Here is a 13,170-nt window from a genome sequence, read left to right as displayed (position 1 = left end):
CCTCACGAATTCGTCAACTGAGCTCACCAGTTGGTCTGTAATGACAGACGGTCTCCCCGAACGCTCATCGTCGTGTGTGTTCCCCCTCCCCATGTTGAAGTTGCGACACCACCGCCGAACAGACGACTCGTCCATTACATTGTCTCCATACACCTCCTTTAATTGGCGATGAATATCACATGGGCGAACGTTTCTTGCATTGAGGAATTTAATCACTGCCCTCACTTCACAACTGGCGGCGTTCTCAATTTTTTTAAACATTGTAAACAATCACAGAAACAACACAGGCAATGCTAGCGTCACGCAACTTGGCTCAGAGAAGGCAGACAAGCCACTGAAGCTATCTGACCTCGTCCAGCGGCTACTCGCGTCGTCAGCACTTCATGCGGCACGAACGGGTACTACTTTCCGGATGACCCTCGTAGTTTACTAAGCCAACATAGTAATTTGCAATTATTTTACTCATGTGTAAAATCTCCTTTTTTATTTCAACTTAAAAAAAAATAATGTCAAACCAAAGTTTTGGAACTCTACCAGACATTTACGGGTGTAAAATTATGCTAAGGAAATCTTTAGATTTTACTAGAACTAACATTTAAAAAAAAGAAAATATAATTTATCGGGATTTAAAAAAACTTATTATCGGTCAGCTTAGATATTATCTAGTGACTTGCACCGAGTATTCGAACCGTTGGTTTAATTTAAGTGCTTTTATTAATACCAGAAATGCTTCATAGCACAACGGCATTTAAATGTCCCTGATAAGAAATCTTGGGAAGCTCATGTTTGTTCAGTAAAATTGAGGAATCGGGTCTTCGTTCGAGAGTCGCGAAAGTACGCTAATACTCAAATAAATTGGCAGTCAGCATGAGGAGAAATTCCGAGGGAATTCGTGCGTCCCACCTAAGTGCTGAAAAACGATTCTCATAAGATAAACCGTCTGAGAGATAAACCAATCACTTCTCTTCATGGGAGACAGATTATATATAATCTATATCACTGGGTTTTACCCGGAATCCCCGGGGACGAAATTTCTATCCTCCGAACTCCGAGTTTAAAAATTAAATTGAGGTTTCTGAATCAAAACGTTTTCCTGAGCAGGTCTTAATCGCATTGCTGGGACACCAAATTAATTTTTTGATTTTACGTGGAAGGATATTCTGCAACCAATGGGTATGACCATTATATCAAGTGTACGAGCTCTTTCGGACGTTGGCTCACATTTTTCTTCCTAAAGTTTGTTTAACGTCTTCCTTAAAACAACGCACATTTGACATAAAAGCAGGGATCGTTAGGTCATCAGTATTCTCCCTTCTTTTTTTACGGGAGTCAATCACGCAGCAGTCAATTGATTTTTATTCAATGCGGACACTTTATTTCTTATTCTTGTTGGAAGCTTCCTATTCTACTTTGAAAGCAAAATTACATACGTCTGTGACAATCACATTGTCCGAAACCAGCATTATCAGCCAGAGTTTCACTAACTACACATGGCGAAAAATCATCAAGAATGAAAAAAATAATTCTATAGAGTTTACACCTTGATTGAATTAAAAATAACTGGATGATTCGATCACACGGAGATAAAAACGCGAGCGAATAAAGGGCTGGTTAATATAATCACGTCCTGTCATTCTTCTATGGTATTCTCAAGAAGAGTGAGCTTCTGTGATAGTTTATATGGAAGATCTCGATAAAAAACCTTTTTTAAATCTTTCAACTCGATTTCGCAGGCTTTAGAAAGGCATTTAATTCAAAGTTGCAAAACACTGAGTAGGAGAATCATTAAATTTCGCCTATATAATTTGTTTTTAAAATGTAAAAATAATTTTACACTACTAGGACTTAAGAAATTTAAAACTTCTAATTGATTCTCGTACTACATTATGGAGTCGTTTAGGAAGAAAAATCATATTTTGTTTGATATTAACGCGTGCATTACATTTTAAACAAAGAAAAATATCTCACTTACTGAGGAAACTCTAGGAGCAATCTAGATCACAAATCACATTCACAATCTACAAAGTGTGTACTCTGGTCTTGAGTTAAGTAAAAGTGCGTAATACAAGATAATAACATAATAATAACTTGTACGTTATTAGAATATAGAAGAATATATTTACAGGGTATGGTATGATCGGTAATAATATGATGCAAGCGTGGTTATCAGACCCAAAGATAGTAGAAATAAGACACCATATATATTGCTAGCGACCGAATATTTTGATCAGCTATGTTCTTCGGGCTGACTGTATGGAATCGAGTAATTTTTAATGAAACAATCAAAATTTGTAATTCCACGGTATGAAAAAAAATAAAATACTGAAATTATAAACTTAGGCATACGTGCTACTCATTACAAGAGTAACACGTATGCCGTAACGAACCTTGAAAAAGAAAAATACATGTAAATGAATTTGTTTTCATGTGAATATAAATTAGAGGAACCGTCAAGCGAAGGATTCACGAATAAAAATGAATATTGGAGGTATCTCTTTCTCTAGCATGAACACATTCAATTGGTTTTTATTTCATTCAATCGAGATAACAATGGAGAGGTAAACATGTTGATAGCTGCCTCCTTAGATCGATCCTCAATTTATCATCTTTTTCCGCCACCATGAGTGAAATCAATTTTTTCCCGAGATTTTTTATCTCGAAAGTGCAAATTCTAAACAAAATAATGAGAGAGATTACGTTTCACCTTCACAAAGAACATTGATAGCTAAAAGAGGAAATACGTCAGATATGATAAAAGATTATGGGCATATTAATCTGTAACACTTTGAATAAACAGGTTTGACCAAAGTGGTTGGTCGCGTGAGTGATGTTTCCATACAATAAAAAAGAATAATTAAGGAACGCAGGGTCAACTTCCTTCCAATTTTATTTCAACGACTAATATGAAGAGTTAGTTTTTCAGGATTTCACGCTGCAAATTAAAAACGAAAATATTTCCTTGGTGCTCTATCGGCTTCCTTCAGATGAATTTCAGTTCTTCAGCTTCAGCCGGCCGTATGACGAAAAGTCCATTTCATTCTAATTGTTTTGCTTACGTTTTCATGTTATTATTTATATATTACGGAGCTTGGTAGTATGGTTTGGATCCATAACTTGTTGTTAGATGGAAGGGAATAAGAGTAAAATGGAAGATCTTGAGTCGTGGGTGCGAGGAAGAAATGAGAAAGTAAAATGAATGAAAAGGAAACAAGCGATGAAGTATTGGACGTGGGACGGAAGAGAGAATTTTGTTGTGAGAAAAGCTTAAAATGTCTGGCAGGTGGAAGTAGGAGACACTGAGGGAAAATGGGGCGCTAGCACGGTATCAACAGGAGGGAATGCTGGGAAAGCAATGCAAAGGGAGGAAAATAATAGGCATTTTTGGATGGAATTAAGGAAGTTTAAAAAAATATGTAGAGCCAAATGATGAATTATTTAAATACGTAGTTTGGGATTTAAGGGATATTTCGTGTGATGCTACTTTTAGGGCTTATTAATATGGCAGTTTATTATGTCGGGGTCCCTCAAAAACCTATCCTAATCCGATAAGATATATCTTAACGTTGAAAATTTATGTTTATTTGTCTCTAAATTATCTTCCGTCGTATAAGTATCCTTTCCATTACCGGCATAAGTTCCGTTTTCCACATAAATAAACCTGGAAAACATATACCAAACTAGTTATTTATATTAATTTATGGTATCGATAACATCTCGTATCAGTCTGTGGAAATTTCGGATGACTTTACGATCATTTGCGTTTTCAAGGTTCAGGCGGACCGATTTAGTGTCTTAACGTATTCCATAGCGGCAGATTGGCAATGTCGTTCACTGCTTAAAGTCAATGCAACCAATAGTTTGAGGGTGGAATAAATTTACAGAGGAAAGTCAGATGGAAGATGCGAATGGCTGTTAAGTCAATGTAAGGAATTCTGTAAGTTTTCTAAAGCACGAGGACTAATTCCCACCGGCTATTTTTATTCACAATTTTCAAGCAATATTTTTGTAAATACACATTCAGGTTTCGTACTCACATGTGCTAATAAGATAAGTAGTTTAGGTGATAAAAGTTATTTCAACGTTGTCGTTGACAATCTAATGATGATAACAACTGGTCTCCCACCTCGTGTGTCCAAGTTCGAATACTTGCGGTGGTAGGTTTTTTCAGTGGTTTCCCGATCCCTACTTGGTATTGTAGGTGGAAAGTATCTGAAGTGAAGTATGCTATCCGTTGGATGGGAGGTCAGACTGCGAGCACTATAGCACCTTTCGTTAAGAGAAGGCAATGCCGACGCCGGGTTTCTCTCCACCCTTCTTCCTACATTCTCCTACCCCGATCGAACCATCCATCTATTGATGGAAATGACCATAGCCTTCGGTTGACTGCCCTAATTTAAACTACTACTGTTAATATATGACAGGGGTGAAGCTAATTGAGGATATGAAATGTGGAACGGTAGTTCACGTACCAGTAAGGTATCAAGGTATGGCAAATTCGGGTAGACATAATAAAACTTTGTTATCTCCCTTTATTGATGTTTAGTCAGGTTTTCAAAACGTGATTTTTATTGCGGATGAAAGTCCAATGCTATTTCAAATGCTTGTCTCTTGCAGCCATATCACACATTCGTTTACGCGATTTTTATCATTACTTCCTCTTCAGAGATAAAAATAATCTAGATCAAAGTGATTGTTTGTCTAAAGTATCCTGCTCTAAATTCGAACATTTAAATCCGAAATTTCAGCAACTAATTCACCCGCTTGGTTATTATATCCCTCTTGATGTCGCAATGGAGACAGGCTGTGGAAATATTTGCATTAAAATATGTGTTGCGCCAATAGGGTAACTCCTATTAGGTATCATTTTAAAACGTTTTGCATTACTATACCACGGAGTTTTGAACCATAGTAATCAATTTGATGATTTTTTTGACCGGGTGGTCTCAGATCCCATCTATATTTTCCGACGTCTGGAACTCACCCGAATGGAAGCATAATCGCATGATTAATTTATTTTCTTCATAATAGAACACAAAAAAGGAAATATATTGGTATGTGAAAAATAGAGAATTAGGTAACCCCAAATATCAACTTGTTTTGGAGCGAATTGGGTGGTAAGTAATACTATCCCACTGCGACTACAGTTCTCATACAGTTGCCTACATATACCTTTTAATTTGCAAATTCTATACATTTAATGAGCGCGTTGCGTTAGAAGTACTGGCAACTATATGGTTGATCGTTCAAGAATACTTCAAGAGGGTCCAAAGTATCTTGGGGGTGTTTCACAGCTTTAAAAACTAAAAACAAACAACAACTTTCTTCGAATCATTCCCGTCGATAAATTAAGCACGTGTCGAATTCCTTAGCCGAGTGAACGTCATTTGCTCTGACTGATAACTCCACTCCCCTTCGCACCAAATCAAACTCCCCCTTCTCTTTCTTTATCCTCTTCACCTTCAATACAATTGGGTATGGTAAACGTGAATTTATCATTGATGTTTGAACGGGAATGAATTCATTTTTGCAACTAATGGCATGAGAAAATGTATACGGACCCGCAAGAAAACTATGGCGGTACTATTCGTGATTTGTCTTGAACCTTGCAAATTACGGATCAAATTTCACTCACCTTTGTCATGATGCTGCACGCTACATCGAGAGAACTTTAATACTAATATCGATATTTATAAAACATTTTGACGCCATTTGCGTCAACATTTGGCCTTTCCTGCGAACTGTTCACGATAGTATGTTGTAGAGTTCACATTACCGCCTCAAAGGTTGTCGAGAAAGTATATTCGAATAAGAGGCAATAATTATTCAATCCGATTTTCATAAATTCTCAGTGGTAAATAGCTTACATCGTGTAGACTGCCGCCACAGTAATCAACCAAGGTTAGCCTTATGGATGAGGGCGGTAGAGCACACTTAATATTAAGCCCAATAATGATATGCCAAGTTCACTCGTCAGGACAAGTGCCTTTCCCTGTACCACCATGTGGTTCCCCAGAAAAATCATATATACAGCTTCGGTGGAGGATATCCAGGCAGAATGTCACTCAGAATCGAACCTGGGCCCCCTTATCAGCACCCCAGTGCTATACTTGGTGAAGTACCTCACCCCGGGATGTGAAATATACTTCAGGAGTCATCGGATGTATCTACACGATACCATAAAACCATCAACACAGTTATCACCCCGATGGTTGGGTTGGGTAGTTGATGGTAGAGGTCACCCATTGCTAAGCGTGTGAACTTGACACATCACGATAGGGGGGGGAGGCAGTTTCTTTTCCTGGGCCGGGTATGGCTTCCCAGGAAGTTCTGGTATCCGAAAAATCACATAGTTTGGGAGGAACTGAGAGGGCCCAGGGAGGTTTTCCCGGGAATCGAAAGCGGGCATTCCTCGGGAGTCCGGAACCCGAGTCAGTAGTCCAACGATTCACTCCTGAACCAAAGCGCCCCGAAATGAACAATATATTATCAACAAATAACGTAAAGATAGGCAACGTTTGGTATAGCAACTTTATGTCATCACTGGCACAATCTTCTGCGCTCAAAGTAGCCCCAGTACAATAATTTCAACAGCACTGATATGAATATATATTTGATGATTCACTCACCCTAGCTGCAGAAATCAGAGGTTATCCTATATAATTATTCAAACGTTGCGTATGGTAGAATAGAGATTTTGAATAAGCTAATTTATATGAAATATGAAACGAGATATTTAATTTAATGCACTATAAATATACCAATGGATTTCCAATTCTGTGGTCCTTAGTGGAGAAACTTTCAAATGAATTCAGAAGAAACATACAGCTTTAACTTACAAATTTGCCCAAGTAAAGAAAACAATGGCTAATGCTCGTGCATTTAGAGAAATTAAAGTCACTGACCACATTTATAAAAAATACTATCGCAATTATTGTATGATAAATCTTTCATGCCTCTCGTCACCGCTGAAGGCTATCGATTTCCGGACTAACATGAACATCCAGAGAGTTGAAGTAATTTTCTCCTTCTGTTGACGTTTCAGGAATGGGAGCACAGCGGAGAATGGGGGAGCTGGAGTATCCGCGACCAATAACGTTGGTGAGAAGGCATTTCCAAGAGGAACCAGCATATTTGTGGATCGGAAACTCACGCATGCTACCAAGTGAGTACCGTACGGCATTTTACAAAACGGATGGGAACAAAATCACCTCAGGATCTACTCTCCTTCTCCATCAGCAAAATCTTTTTGTGCTCCATGCAACGAGACGCTTCCGAATTCAAAGCGCGAAAGTAAATGTGACTGAAATGATTCTATAATAATTTGATTTTTCAATGTTCAGTAAACATATGATTAATAATGTTTTATTCTGATAACAAATTAAACTCGGTCAGTTAACCAGATTATAATATGTGCCCTGGAAAAGGCCGAACTGGTGGCCCACCACGAAAATATAATTAATTAATGATTAAAAATACCGGTTGAATCGCAAATTAACGTAATAGTTGACCGGAATGCTTTTTTGTTTAAACAAGCAAAAACAAAATGGTTAATTAAAAAGATTGGACATTCTATCGCATAAAGTTGACGTCAAAATTATTTGAAATACCAAATATCTTACTTCGTACATTTTCAGTAGCTGCAGCCAATGAGGTATTTTTTTCTGTTTTCGACCAGAACAGGACCAAGTCTTCATTGCACAAGTTTTTGGAAGATGTAACTAAAAAGTAAATAAAATTTCCCTGATCGCATTAATTAAGGCATAATACAAATGGGAAGTATTTATAAACTACTAAAGAAAGGCTTCCCTAAGGAAATACCTAAAAGAATAAAAGCAACGATTAAAATGGGTTGAATTGGAAGTTCAAAAGAGGTACGCCAGATTCTTAAAAAATTTTGACGAGGGCACAGTTACTATTAGCCGTGCTCTAACGGTTAAATAGGCTTTTGATTGACCAATCAGTGTTACGGTCAAGCTTGCCTAGAGCTACATATAGATAAAAGCTATTTAATAGCAAACAAAACAAAGTTGATGAAATTTTCTTGAAAAGGGAAAACTAAGTTAAATATTGAAATCAGAAGGCATAAACTAGGCCTAGCTGAATGGCTTGACTCTCTTGTAAGTGTTTAGGACCAAATTCATTGAGGCATAAGAAGAAGAAATGCGTCCCGCAGGGAAGCTTTCTCAAGGAGACAATTAATTATAGGGCTGTTGTTTAAGGATGATGGTAAAAGATAATTGACAACTTAGATGTGGAGCGTAGTTTTGAACGGCACGGAAACATATTTCTTCAAGCAAGATGAAAGGAGTAGGTTTGTAAATTCTGAGATGCGGGTGTGGAGAAGGATGAAAAACTTCAAAATGGGCGGAAAGGAAAACAGACGAATTATAAGAGGGAAGAACGTTAGGCAAGCGAGGAAGGGGAATAGTAAAGGAAAGGAATATTGGACAAAATATAACATAAGAGGAGTTGGTAAATACAAACACCTTTAAATTCCCACATAACGTTCTAACGGTATTCAGACCAGATAGGGCCCGTGCACCACGAAGGGCTCGTGGTGCACCGGCCCGGGCCCTTCCTTCGTGTGGTGAGGGCCCTTAGTGGTGCACCGGCCCTATCTGGCCGAGTTTCTCCGCTGCCCAGCATCTCTGCTCTTCAGCGGGGTGAAAGCCAACTTTAAACACTTAGCTACTAATACCTTAGACAAATTCCAAGAAAATGCCCGAGATGCCGCAACATTAACTTTTAACGGAGTCATCCGCTGACATGCATTTCAATGCAACAATTTCAGAGTTTAAAAATCATTCGCCTTGACCGGTATTTGAACCAATGGTTTTTACACTCTGAAATTGTTGCATTGAAATGCATGTTAGCGGATGACTCCGTTAAAAGTTACTGTTGCGGCATCTCCCGCAGTTTCTAGCAAGTCCCCTGAACTCTTTCTTATTGATAAATCGTGCGGGTATTGATGTAATCCTTAGCCCTAGCTCGACTTTCTCTCACTCAGCGTTTTTTTTCTCTCTCTCGCTACCTACGTGTCACATTAATGGACTCAGGTTATCCTCTTCTACTTCGCATTCCGTTTATATTTATAAACGGGACGTTCATGTTTATCATAAAGTATGTCAACGAATTCATTCCAATTTCCGTGAAAATCTGCTTACTCTGTTAATATATTGTATATTCCATAGCTCATCTCTTATGGTCGGTATAATTCTTACCATGCTTTATCCTGATTATTATCCAATTTCTTATAAAGGACTTCTATTATCCTTGCCTCGAAAATATCTCCATAAAGTCTCACTAAAAATTCTTCATGATATATCCTTGGCCTTATCAGTTTCTCGCCTAGTTTAATATTTAGCTATTTTTACGTACTTCCGTCCATTTTCGTGTCAAAGCTCGTCCATTTCCTTCTTCCAAATAAACTTTTAATTAATTTTCCCGTAGAACATACCTCCTCAATTATCTAACAATTTTCCATTCCAATTGTCTCATTCGCTGCGATCTCAATCCCGTTTTATCCATACACTACTTAAAATTTTAAACAATTAGTCCGTCGTATGGCGCAAGAGGATGGGATCCTGGCATACATATTCCATTTCGTATTTTTAAATTTCCTTCCACTTTGTTTCGCAGTGATACGGACACGCTGGTTCACTTGATCAAGGGTTCTCTCGGAGCAGGGATATTGGCGATGCCGCTGGCTTTCAGTAACGCCGGATTATCTTTCGGGCTCGTGGCAACGTTCTTCATCGGATTGGTCTGTACACACTGCGTACACGCACTGGTAAGCTTGATTTGAAAGAAGTCCCAAGACTTGTGGTAGTCTAAAACCATTAAAGTTACGCGAGGTTAAGTTAAAGGTGATCGATTCTCAATGAGGAGTGAGATGAGAAATCAGAGAATGTAATTTAAACAAATGGAAAAAGTTCAGAGAGAAATCCAGTCGGTTCTTGAAAATTACCACGAGGAGAGATTAAAATGAGACGGATGTGCCAGAGAAATTTGGATATATACCCTTGAATCAAGATAGAAAAATAGATAGAGGTCTTTATTTGGGGGAAATTGAGACCTAATGGTCCCCTCTTCCATTTTAACCCATCGTCGTATACATATTATATTAGGCATAAAACTTATAGTTAAATTCATACTTACAAATAAATACATATAGTCAGACACAAATTCATTTAGCACAGATTTGCGCACCGAAAAGAAAAGGAAAAATTATTTAAGTAAATGACAGTGAAGTCAGAAGACAGACTAACTCTTCGCTAATATTTTCTCCACATTTAACGTCCCAGTCATCAAATCCCCATCTCTAATGCTTCTTTCATCATTGTATCTTTTTTTCAATATCCTCACTACTTTGAACCTCTTTGTTTAAATCATTTCTACATGAGTAAACTGTTCTCCCTTTGTTATTTTCTGCCTTCCAGCATGATTGAATACCTTAACATTGCTTACTATCCTTGAGATTGGAAATTTTTACGAACAAAAACTTTATGTTTCAAATAAAAAAGTTATACTTTAATGAAAAAAGCAGAAAAATTGACATAATTGATTGTTCTGTGAATTCGTTCTTCAATTTTATGCATCTATTTTTTTGTATAAGTATATATTTACACTAATGTAGAATGGTTACGTAACATACCCCGCCACGGCACGTCCTTATGGCAGCTTACATATTCTTGTATGGATCAGGACGTATTATTTTTGAATGATTTTCCAATCAATACGGAAAACCAAAGCTTTTCGGCCTCAATCATTACTCACATCGTACTATCATTGGCGAGTGATTTACTGAAGGCTGGCCGTCAAACCAATCTTCGAACTTCGAACGCACGTGTAATGACTATGAATGATCGCGACTCTTATAGGTGGTGACGTCGCATGAGCTATGCATGATACTCAGCGTGCCCTCGCTGAGCTACGGTGGAACTGCGGAAGCCGCATTCCTTAACGGTCCTAGGCCTCTGAGGAGATTCGGTGCGCTAGCCTCCACGATTGTCAACACGTCCATCTGTGTCGTCGCGATGGGCGGCTGCAGCGTTTACGTTGTCTTCATCGCATCAAACTGGAAGCAGGTTAGTGAGTGAACAATTAGCCTGTTCGCTTCATTAGTCGAGTACTGTAACACTCAACCTTGATCATGGAAGGTAAAGAACCTGTATTACACTGTGTCGACTGAATTAGAACATTGTCGAGAATATAAACGAGAGGGGGAACGCGCTACCTGCAGGATTACGTGACAGAGATACAGGGATAACCGAGAAGAGGCTGGCTGAGCGACGGCAACATTGAGTTTACATGTTTTTTTCAACTTATCAACTATTTATTTATTTCTTTTTTTTTCAAACGCAATAATAGTATAACCTTCATCCCATATTATATACAACAGAATTGCAATCAATAAATATAAAATACAATCTTTATCACATACCATAGTGGTAAGATCTTCATAATATACAATAGTAGTATGAATTAAAGATTAATAAATGGAATACTCATTCTGGCCCTGCTAAGCCGGTAAGTTCTGACTTGACAGTAGGCGTCATGTAAATTAAATTGATAGCTTTAAGTGTTGTAATTATGAAACTACACATATTGTATTAAGTTTTGTTTCAAGCCCTAGTTCTATCTGTGCAATAAACAGTCTTTTATTCTCCTTTTCGCAGCATTTACTGACTGTAATCTTAAATCTTTGGTTATTTCATTAAAAATTAGGGGCACAGTATACTCCAAGTTTGCTCAACCTTGATTCCTATGAATTTTTATGTTAAATACTCAATATTGCCCCTAAATGGTAATTCCTTTTTAATTGAACCAGGTATTTTATATTTGTCATAAAATAGTTTTCTATTATGATGACATACAGCCCGTTTGCAGGCAGAATTCCGAATTTTCGAAATATATTTCTATGGTCGCGGTGATGAAACTACAGGCTATATCAGGGGAAAAGACTCAACTACGCCGAACTCAGGATTAAATACCGCAGTGTTACCAGACACGCTCGGAAAATTCCGAACGATTCAAGAATATATGTTATATTTCATTAGGGTTAGAAAAAACTTTACGTCCAGCGTCATCTATTCACACAGGTTTGTGGTTGTTGACCATCCGTCGGTGGATTGTCTTCGTTTTCCACATCAATATCAAACTCAACATCAATATCACCCACTATAAGTAGACTACACCGTAAGTACATTCGGGTCGATATTAAAACAAATGTAGACCGCCCGTTGGAGATCTCAAAATAGTCCGCCATTTCAGGCAGGACCGTGTGGCCTAACGGATAAGGCGTCGGACTTCGGATCCGAAGATTGCAGGTTCGAGTCCTGTCACGGTCGACATTATTTTTTTATGATGATCGAACAAGACTATTTATGTTTCCGACCTCAAAACCCTAACGACTCTTATCAAGGGCGTTTTTTCCTGCTCCGAACGATAAAACCGTTTTGGTGACTGTAAACCGCTACTAATCCTCCTTGAAAAAGGAATATCTATTACCAAGTGCGTTAGATGCAAACATATTCACACAATAAAAAATGTATACAAAGTATACAAAATGTTAGCCCAAAGTTTTTGTTACATTACCAATATTTACAAAATTGAAATGATCACCACAGTTAGCCTCGTTCTCATGTGTATGTTCCGGAGGGTTTATAACTTTAACGACCTCTCCTGGGTGAAACATACACGAGTAATAGGCAGACAAACTACCAAAAAATTAAAATTTATTAGAAGAGTTTTGGGGAAGTGTGATAGAACGGTTAAAAAGAAATGCCATCTTTCGCTCTGAAGGTCTCCTTTAGTATATGCTGCGAGTACATGGAATCCTCATCAAGTTGGATTGATTGTCTAAATGGATCGCGTCCAAAACAAGAAACCAAAAAGAAGTATTTTTCCTGTTAATGGAAGGCGACTAAAATGGCTTAAAATTCTTGTTACAGAGCCAATTTGCACACTTTATGAAATTTTGTATACTCTGAAATACTGAGGATACGTAGACAAACTACCTTCACATGACGCGCTCAGCAGACAACATGGTCATAGTAATTGAATGTATAAAATATAACGCCGAACATTGATGGTAGAACGCGAATATTAGAAAATCACTTCGATGCCAAAGGCTATGTCATGCCACGATGAAAAATATAAGGAATTATG

The 13,170-nt window shown here is 37.9% G+C and overlaps 1 non-coding gene across 1 annotated transcript; it reads left to right on the top strand.

Annotated features, from left to right (window-relative positions):
* The first annotated feature begins 12,277 nt into the window (after positions 1-12,277).
* On the top strand, positions 12,278-12,350 carry TRNAR-UCG (transfer RNA arginine (anticodon UCG)). Its single transcript has one exon. It is a non-coding gene; the product is annotated as a tRNA-Arg (tRNA).
* The last annotated feature ends 820 nt before the right edge of the window (positions 12,351-13,170 follow it).

Source organism: Hetaerina americana, unplaced genomic scaffold, assembly GCF_022747635.1.
Source record: "Hetaerina americana unplaced genomic scaffold, ioHetAmer1.1.p SCAF_8, whole genome shotgun sequence".
NCBI lineage: Eukaryota > Metazoa > Arthropoda > Insecta > Odonata > Calopterygidae > Hetaerina > Hetaerina americana.
This window is presented reverse-complemented; position numbering and strand designations above follow the sequence as displayed.